Source organism: Bos grunniens, chromosome 20, assembly GCF_055505025.1.
Source record: "Bos grunniens cultivar Pamir isolate PY7600 chromosome 20, Bosgru_T2T1.0, whole genome shotgun sequence".
Lineage (NCBI taxonomy): Eukaryota > Metazoa > Chordata > Mammalia > Artiodactyla > Bovidae > Bos > Bos grunniens.
The window spans coordinates 40,238,001-40,245,943 of record NC_141184.1 but is presented as its reverse complement, the minus strand read 5'-3'; the positions used below and the strand labels follow the sequence as shown (position 1 = coordinate 40,245,943).

General features: G+C 46.8%; 1 pseudogene across 1 annotated transcript; it reads left to right on the top strand.

The window, feature by feature from the left end:
• The first annotated feature begins 1,630 nt into the window (after positions 1–1,630).
• LOC147350295 (arrestin domain-containing protein 4 pseudogene) lies at positions 1,631–6,559 on the top strand (annotated as a pseudogene). The gene is made up of 2 exons (XR_015149081.1): positions 1,631–1,696; positions 3,088–6,559. The product of XR_015149081.1 is annotated as an arrestin domain-containing protein 4 pseudogene (transcript).
• Positions 6,560–7,943: the final 1,384 nt, after the last annotated feature.

Below are 7,943 nucleotides of genomic sequence, written 5' to 3'. Positions count from 1 at the left end.
AGCCTGGACCAGCAGAGCTTTCTACCTTGAATATCCTTATTAGATTCCCCAAGTCAGTTGCTTCCCAGGTGGCTCAGTGGTAAAGAATCTATCTGGGACAACCGGAGACTTTGGTTCCATCTCGGGGTTGAGAAGATCTCATTAAGAAGGAAGTGGCAACCCGCTGCAGTATCCTTGCCTGGGAAAAACCTGGTGGGCTACAGTCCATGGGGTTTCAAAAAGTCAGACCAGACGTAGTAACAACAAGAACAAAGTCAGTTGCTCTAATGAACCCCTTTAACTTACCACTCTTGGCTGCCTTGACCAGAGCTTCCAACTCCCTGCCTCTTGTGTTGTCCATATTTTCCATCCTCTTTATTTCTTTATTTCTCATTTTTGGTTTTGATTCTCTTCCCTCCTTTCTCTATCTCCTTTCTCACTTTTATTCCTACTTTTCTTTCTTTTTTTCCCCCTCCGTTCATGCACAACACTGGCTTTAGTGGGGATCATCTTAAACATCAGAGTTTGCTTTCACGGCAGAGAATCAACTACCATAGGGAAGAAGATTCAGCTGTGTCCTCACAGTCTCTTGTCTATGTTCTTCCCCTAAAATTCAGCTCTGCCAAAGCAGGCGCAGGTTCTACAAGTCAGTGTGCAGTACCCATCACAGCTCCTTGCTCACAGCAGGTTGTGGAAACACGCTTGTTTAAAATGCTTTGAATTAAACTGACTTTGTTAAGTTGAAGATAAATGACTGACCAAGGACATCTAGGCTTGGATGCACTGACATGTTTGCCAAGACAATGTCTGAAACATCTGAGGAAGGATATAAGGAGATTCAATTTCACTATACATCTGACACTAGAAGGGAAAACCAAACCACTACGATTAAACACAGAAAGAGACAACATTTTGAGTTTGCTATTGACTGATGTCTTGTTTAATAGCCATGATTATAGCACTAAGAATGATGATGAAAATCACAATAACTGTAATGGAGCAACTTATTATTTTGCCTGGGACTATGTAATTACCTGACCTTGGTTAATGAATTTAATCAAAAAATTTGCCTTTAAAATGTTAAACTTTAGCTACCATCCAGGTAAGACTATGAAGACAAGAGAGGTTAGACAACTAGCTGAGTATCTTCTACCAAAGACTCTGCATCTAAATCTGTAGATCTTGACCCTGACACTTCTACTTGTTGGCTGAAAGTCTGAAGCAGTTTTAACTTAGAATTGAAGACCAAAGGGAAAGTCTGACCAGCAGTGTGGTTTCATGCAAAGATGGCCACATTTTGATCATCTCGGTAAAATCTAATGATACTCTGTTTCTAGGCAAAAGGCCCTGAGAATTAATGGATATAGTAACCTAAAAGTAGCCTCCCAAATAGCTTTTCTTGACAGAGCCCCGATTTCGTTTAAACAAACAACGAACGTTTTAATCCTCTCAAATCAACAAAATCAACTTAAATTCTAATAACTCCATCGAAGATGACTGAATTTACCCTTAATCTTCTCAGATCCCACCTTCTGAAGCAATTTGCAACCACCCACCCCAATAGCCTCTGGTTGGACGCCTAAGAGCCCAGAACACTATAAATTCGCAAGGAAGGGGTCCCTGAAGACTTGTCTTCTCACCCGCTGAAGCGATGGAGCACTTTCCCCGCTGTGTGCGCGAAGCCTGGGATTCCGCGCAGGAGCCCTGGGAACCAGAGGTGCGGCAGCTCCTGCGCTCAGTGAACCCTAAGGAATGGCAGCTCCCTTGCTATCCTAGGCTGGGCGAACTCTCTCCGGACGAGGAGGACTTCAATCCGGAAGAACCTTCTCCTCCCTGCAGGCTTCTGCGCCCACATTGCCCAAAACACGGACCCCGAGCACAGAGCCCCTAGAGGCCGCGCGGCGGGTCTCCGGCTCCGAACACCACACCCGCTCCCGGCCAGGAGTCACCGACGCCCTCAGGACGGGAGGACGCCGCGCTCCCACAAAGTTTCCCCGGGCGGATTTTGCCACTTGAGGAACCCAGTGTCTGAAACCCGAGACCTCTGGCGCCGGACACCCTTCCGGAGCATCGCCCTCTTCCTGATCTGGAGAGACACCAACAGACGCCCCACGCACTGGACAGAAAGACTCTAGGTTGTCTCTCCGGCCGCCTTCGCCCCCAGGACCCCTCCTCTCCGCTGAGACCCTTCATTGGAGGATTCTCTGGGACAGATGCTATTACAAGAAAACCTCTCCGTTTAGCAATCGTGGAAGAATTCATCACAGGCATTTGGGAATTTCTCTGTTATTTAATAAATTGTATCTTTATTACTTACTTAACCATTACTTACTTGATGGTTAAAGTAAATAAAAAACTAATACATATAAAACAAACATTCTCAAAATATCCTGAAAACAAAAAGAAAAATTTGAGTATTTACATATTAAGGAAATCTAGATTTATTCCACTATGATTGTTAAACAGATTGCAATAAGTAAATATAATGTTGACTGGTGCCACTGTCGTATTTCTTTTGATGGTTTTTAGGAACAGAAATGGGATAGCTCAATCATGTAAACATAAAGTAATTTATTAGGGGATAACACATAACTTGTGCAGTGCCCTGGGGCCCCAGTGTGCGGCTCAGCGTGCAGCTCAGTGTGCGGCTTCAGTGTGCATCTGGGGGCTGGAAGCTGGATGCTGAGGAGCCAAGGTTGCATGCTGTGCCTGGAAACTCAAGAGTCCCTGCTGCCTGCACAGGTGGAGTACCTGACCGTGTGCCTGAGTCGGAGAAGGCGTCGGCTTACTACAGCCTGGAAAACATGCACTTCCATTTAGCTTTCAGCGTCCATCTGAACCTTTGGTAGTCTCATTCATCAGGAAATATGCCACTATTCAGTACTGTGTGAGAACCCCTGTATTGAAAGCTCAAGAGAAAATAGTTGGCTCTTGGGTTTTTTTAATTAATTAATTTTTTCCATTTTATTTATTTTTAATTGGAGTATAATTGCTTTACAGTGCTGTGTCAGTTTCTACTGTACAACAGCATGAACCAGCTATATGTTTGCCTATAGCCCCTCCCTCTTGAGCCTCCTTCCTATTCTCCCACCCCCCACTCCCTGTTAGTTTTTCACCTCTGGTCCAATTTCACTGAGTGCCAAGACTGAAGGAAAGGGATCCTGCAATGGAGAATCTATTCCAGTCTACACAGAAGTGGAGAATTGTTGCTCTCGTCTGATTGATCCCAAAGTGGCTGTCTTCCAGATGCAGACATACCTGGCCAACAGGAAAACAAAGACTGTGAGGCTGGAGGTGGCCAACGTGACTGGGAACCACATCACCTCCAGGAGTACCAACAGCTGGAAAGGGAAGATCCTTAGGATCCTGCCAGTGACGCCAACCATCCTGAACTGCTGCAGCGTAAAGGGGACTACTCTTGAGCTGTGTCTGTTCACATTCCGGGTGCTAAAACAAGTTGATGCTTGAGCTCCTGCTAGTGATTAGCATGATTCCATTAGGAACTCCAGAATATCCAGGCGGTTCATATGAGCTGGTTGACACTGACTCTGCCAGATCAGCCGGAAACACCACCAAACTATGAAAATGTGGCATGGGAGGAAGAATTCTCTAGACACACTTCTTACCTTCAACCCCCTGGGAGGGGGAGTCATGCCATCCTTTGTTTGCCTTGCCTCAGGAATCAGATTTCAGACTCTGCCTCTTTATTCAGAGGTAAATTCACATCCTAGAGATGTAGAAGAGACCCAGCCTGTTTCCTCCATTCTCTGAACGTGTTTCAGAAATCACTGTGTCCATCATCAAATTAGAACGTTGGTTCTTTACCCCGCCCTTTTGAGCAAGAGGGAGGGCAGATGAGCTTAAGGTCATAAATATATATCAGCACTGAAGATGACAGAAGTTAAAGAATTTGTTACTTACCAGTGGGGCAACAGGATTGTTGCACAAGTTTGTGATGTGGTCTTGTGCCCCTTTTGAATGAGAGGGCAAAGATGTGAAAAGTCACAGAATGTAATGGAAGTCCTGATGTGATAAAGTGGAGGGGTGCCTGTGTTGACCCAAGAGAAAGTGCCTATATATAGTGGAAATACTATGTGGGCATATCTTTAAGAAGGTTTCTCAAAGTGGAAAAGCTGTATCCTAAGCTTTAACGTCCCGTGAATGCATGGGGAGGAGATAATTTTGGAGGATATAGTAGCACAGGGGTGTAAATGAACAGAAAAGGAGCCCACTCTAAATACAAAGTGAGCCCTCTGGTGCCAGGGTCTTTACATTCCACAGGACAACTGGAAGAATCATCGCTTTGACTAAACGGACCTTTGTCAACAAAGTAATGTCTCTGCTTTTTAATATGTTGTCTAGGTTTGTCATAGCTTTTCTTCCAAGGAGCAAGCGTCTTTTAATTTCATGGCTGCAGTCACCATCTGCAGTGCTTGTGGAGCCCCAGAAAATAAAGTCTGTCACAGTTTCCATTGTTTCCCCATCTATGTGCCATGAAGTGTTGGGACCAGATGCCATGATCTTAGTTTTTTGAATGTTGAGTTTTAAGCCAGCTTTTTCACTCTCCTCTTTGACCTCCATCAAGAGGCTCTGTAGTTTCTTTTTTGCTTTTTGCTGCTAGGATGGTGTCATCTGCATATCTGAGGTTATTGATATTTCTCCCAGGCAAGCTTGAGTCCACCTTGAGCTTTATCCAGCCTGGCATTTTGCATGATGTCCTCTGCATACAAGTTAAATATGCAGGGTGACAACATATAGCCTTGACGTACTCCTTTCCCAATTTTAAACCAGTCTGTTGTTCCACGTCTGGTTCTGTTTCTTCTTGACCTGCATACAGGTTTCTCAGGAGACAGATAAGGTGGTCTAGTATTCCCATCTCTAAGAATTTTCCAGAGTGTGTTACGATCCGAAGTCAAAGGCTTTCATGGTCAATGAAGCAGAAGTAGATGCTTTAAAATGATAACCTTACATGAATTGAAGACACGCGTTCACAAAACTATGTCACATATTACAAGTCTGATACAAAACCACATGTAGAAAATAAAATAGTTCTTTAATAGGAAGAACTGCAGTAGACGTAGGGAGAGCAGAGAGAAAGAGGAGCCCCGAATAATAGAATGAACATAAATTCATAAGAAAGGATAAGAGTTTTGCAAATAACAAAAAAGAACGAAAGAAAGACGTCTTGAAAACGTGGCATTAACTCTATGCATTTGTGAACTAGGTATGAAAACCATAGTATATATGAAGCCTTCTTTTGATTCAGATCATCTACTGTAGAAAAAAATAGGAATATTACAATTCTAAGTAGGCGTGGGACTCTCCTTTTCCCCACCCCTACATGATCACTCCGTTCCTCTTTTCCCCTTTCTGATGTGAAAGCAAGAGGACCTGGAATCTCAGCCCAGCTCCAGCATGAACCAGCTGTAAGCTGTGGGTTTTGCAAAGGGGGAACCTGGCTGAGCCTCGTCTCTAACACCAGGCCATCCTCTCTCATCTGCTCAAAGGAGAGAACCTGAAGTGTGATTTGACCAGTTGTGCCTTCCAAGCAAAGAGGCTTCTTCCAGTGAATGGAAACTGCCAGGGACCCTCATCTTCTCCCCTCCCCTCCTTTAATCCAATCACCATAAACCACTCAGAGCTTCCATGCCCCTCCCAGAAAGATGTGGTTATCTCCTCAGTCCCCAGGGACCCCGAGGTAATTTGCAAGGCAAATGAGTGTGGATCCCACCTATCAACTCCCGGGTTTCCCAAAACCTTGTCGGGCAGGCACTATAAAAGGCACACTCCGCACCTAGCAGAATCAGTCGCCTCTGTGCTAGACCCATTGCACTCTCGGCCTGGTGAGGAGGCTGAAGCCATGGAAGCGCAGGCTTGGAGGAGGGCACATCCCGAGCCCGCCTTGCCTCCGGGCCTGAACCGAGAACAGGCCTGGGCCTGGGCTCTGGATAACTTCCCGGCGCTGAGCCGCCCCTCCTGCCTAAGCCCCGAGTTCTGCGGGGACGCGCACTACTGCGCCTGTGGGCTGTCGCGCCACGCTTGCCCCGGACACGCGGACGGTCCCCGCGTCGAGAGCGGCCAGAAACGCTGGCGAGACTCGCAAGGCCAGGAGCCGGCTGCTTGTCCGGGATGGAGCGACAGTCCCGTCAAGAAGAGGCCCAAGCCACACAGCGCCGGGCCCAGGAGGGTCTGAACAGCCAGCAGCTGCCAGCAGCTGCGGAGGCCGCCAGACTCGCATGGCAAGATCGCCTCCAGGGGCCCAGACGCCCCCCACCCCAATCCACACACCCGGAGGCTGCGGAAAACTGAGACTTGAAACCCGGTGGAACCCGGCAAGGGAAGGAATAGCAGCCTCCTGTCTGGCCCACAGCACCCCTTCAACTCCTGCCCTGGACTGGGGCCTGAGTCATCCTAGGGGAAGCCTCCTTCTACTTGGCTGGACTTCTCCTCTGGGTCCCTTGCCTTGCTCTGGGATGAGCCTGGAGATCTCTTTGGGCACAGCATTCCTTCTTATAGTTCCTTTCCTGAATTACTGACAGGCTTTTCAGTTAGAAATCTCTCTTCTGCTTTTGAACTGTGGTGTTGGAGAAGACTCTTCAGAGTCCCTTGCACTGCAAGGAGACCAAATCAGTCAATCCTAAAAGGAATCAACCCTGAATATTCATTGGAAGGACTAATGCTTAAGCTGAAACTCCAATACTTGGGCCACCTGATGCAAAGGGCCGACTCATTAGAAAAGTCCCTGATGCTGGGAAAGATTGAAAGCGGGAGGAAAAGGGGGTGACAGAGGATGAGATGGTTGGATGGCATTACCAACTCAATGGACATGAGTTTGAGCAAGCTCTGAGGAGATGGTGATGGACAGGGAAGCCTGGTGAGCTGCAGTCCATGGGGTCCTAAAGAGTCTGACACAACTGAGGAACTGAACAACAACAACTTCTGGGAACCCATGCTTTCTTAAGAAACTTATTTGTAGCTGTAGTTAAGTCATTCTTCTTATATTAATTCCAATTGTGCCCAATGATTAAAATGTAACTTCTTAATCTCTGCCTGTGGAATTGATTTGGATGGGTGGTTGAGAAGATAACCTGGAACACAGTGCAGTGACTGTAACAACAGGGCTTGGACTCAAGGCGGAGAGTCTCACCAAGCTGCAGAGGAAAGTATCGAGAGGACCACCCATGTAGGCTATGAGAGGGCAGAATTCCAGGCCCTTCCCCTGGGGACACCTGTGACCACCTACCCTGGGGTATCTTGGCCTTTCTGGATCCCATTCAGCCACTTGATCTGCAGTATTTGGCTTTTCTGGGGCTGCAGTGGGACCAGGCTAGAACCCAAGTATCGACTCCCAGACAGGCCTTTGTGGGAGCTTCCAAAGTACTCAGGACACAGAGAAAGCCTCTGAGTCTTCATTATTTCTCTCCTGCTCAGTAGTTCCCACCCTCCCAGAAGTAGAGTACTCCCCTGAGCCTCTGCTCAGCCCCTGAAAGTTGTCCAGACTCAGGATTCTACTCAGTGAAGGGAGGACAGTAGCCAGATTTCTGCTCTTGCTTGCAGACAACACAGCCCTCACAGCAAGACAGGTGAAGTGCCAAACCTTCACTCTGCTGTACCATGAAACAGCATGTCTGGGCCAAGAATGAGGAACAAGAAGCAGAAGTCCTCTAGCCTAGGACCTCTAAGATGTCAGAAACAAGATACTGAGAAATAGACATAGGTGTCAACCCTCGGTACACATTCCTTCAAGATGCCAAGTCCAGGGGAAGAAACAAATGAATATCCTCTTCTGAATGACAAAACTAAGTTGAGTGGCTTTGGTCCAACCTGATTGATTAGGTAATCCTGGCATTTGATGCTCACCATATGTTTACCAGTGGTTCTAAGAAGCAGCAAGACAAAACAAAGAAATAAATCCTCACAGGAAAGGTATTTTTCTCCTTTTCAGTGACATCTGCCCTTCCTCT